This window comes from Triticum aestivum, chromosome 4D (genome assembly GCF_018294505.1).
Source record: "Triticum aestivum cultivar Chinese Spring chromosome 4D, IWGSC CS RefSeq v2.1, whole genome shotgun sequence".
Classification (NCBI taxonomy): domain Eukaryota; kingdom Viridiplantae; phylum Streptophyta; class Magnoliopsida; order Poales; family Poaceae; genus Triticum; species Triticum aestivum.
This window is the reverse complement of record NC_057805.1, coordinates 430,626,562-430,628,282: the sequence shown is the minus strand read 5'-3', so window position 1 is coordinate 430,628,282 and position 1,721 is coordinate 430,626,562. Positions and strand designations below refer to the sequence as shown.

General features: G+C 39.9%; 1 long non-coding RNA gene across 1 annotated transcript; it reads left to right on the top strand.

Annotated features, from left to right (window-relative positions):
* The first annotated feature begins 353 nt into the window (after positions 1-353).
* Positions 354-1,387, top strand: LOC123100197 (uncharacterized). The gene is made up of 3 exons (XR_006448373.1): positions 354-459; positions 556-1,067; positions 1,156-1,387. It is a non-coding gene; the product is annotated as an uncharacterized lncRNA (long non-coding RNA).
* Positions 1,388-1,721: the final 334 nt, after the last annotated feature.

Here is a 1,721-nt window from a genome sequence, read left to right as displayed (position 1 = left end):
CTGTCCCACTGAACGTGATCTAGTGGTCTAGAATAGACCGGTGCATCGTATCACCATATAAAGGCTTCTTTGGATCACGGGATTTGCAAAACAAAGGAATAGGGAAAATGGAGGATTTGACTGCCATGACATAGCCAATCCTATGGAATGCAAATCCAGAGGAACTGGTAACAAAGTGTCTTTGGCTGCATCATAGGAGACGTACAGGAATCTTTTACAATAAAGTATTTTTATTTCTATTTGTAAGTCTGATGTTTTTCAAACTTCCAACGGCTAGTGCAGTCAACTGCCTGAAGTAGCCGTTAGCAGCAAGTGCCTATATAACCTGATGCTACTCTCTACAATGGATAGCTCTTTTCCCTGCTCACAGCATTTGCTGCCTGTGCTCTATTCTTTCATCTTCCCCTTGCTGCCTGTGCTCTATGCTTTCATCTTCCCCTTGCTGAAGAAACCAACAAGGTTAGTGCTTATCTCCTATAGCAAAATCATACTTCCATGCTATTCAATATATCACAATCACATAATTTTTTACTGTTTCATTCAACTCCTTTTCAGCATATTTGGCTCATTTGTTGCTGCACACCATGAATCCAAGCTACCGTCGTAGATCAGAAAGTGACTATGAATTTATTCATTTTGTACTTCCTACTTTAGAAGATGCATCACAATCTTCTTCTAGTAAGAAACCAATGCATACATCAAAACTTTCGGGGGCTTGGCGTGTTCAAGAGAGTTTAACAGGGCATGAAAGCTTATGCAAAAGGACTTTCCGCATGGAAGTGGACATTTTTCAAGCACTTGTTGACAAGCTGCGTGAGAAAAAACTCCTTGCTGATTCAAAAGTACTAGCAGTAGAAGAGCAAGTGGCAATATTTTTGTATGCAGTATCCAAAAATGCAACAAATGAAACCCTACAGGATTGGTTTCAGCATAGTGCAGAAACAATAAGCCGGCGATTTGGATTAGTGCTTGATGCGATCACACGGCTCACAAATGTCTATATACGTCCACCTTCCCTCAACCCACATCCAATCTTGAGCAAACCACAATTTTACCCTTTCTTTCAGGTATGAGTATGTACAATTTAGATCAAATATTTTTTAATTAATTCAGCGCAAGGTAATAACATAGAGATATCATATTTTGTTTGTGCAGAATTGCATTGGTGCTATACACGGAACCCATATTCCTATGTTCCTATCACCAGGCCAACAAGAACCATACGGGAACAGGAAGCAAACGCTCTCACAAAATGTCATGGTTGCTTGTGACTTCGACTTAAAATTTGTGCATGTACATGCTGGGTGGGAAGGATCAGCTTCTGATGCAAGAGTTCTACAAGATGCACTAAATCATGGTTTTCATGTACCTCATGGTAACTTTTACCTTGTTGATGCTGGTTATGCAAACACACCCCAATTTCTTGCTCCATACCGTGGTACTAGGTATCATCTAAAAGAACAAGGAGAAGTACGTCAAAGGCCACAAAATTACAAGGAATTGTTCAACCTTCGTCATGCTCAACTTCGGAATCATATAGAGAGAATTATCGGCATACTAAAAATGAGATTTCCTATCCTGAAAGTTGCTGCACATTATTCTGTTGATAAACAAATTGACATATCCGTGGCTTGATATCGGATCAAATCTTTACTCACTCGAACCCTCCACGAGTTTTAACACAGAGGCATCACACAACTCATAGCTTCGAATTCGACATT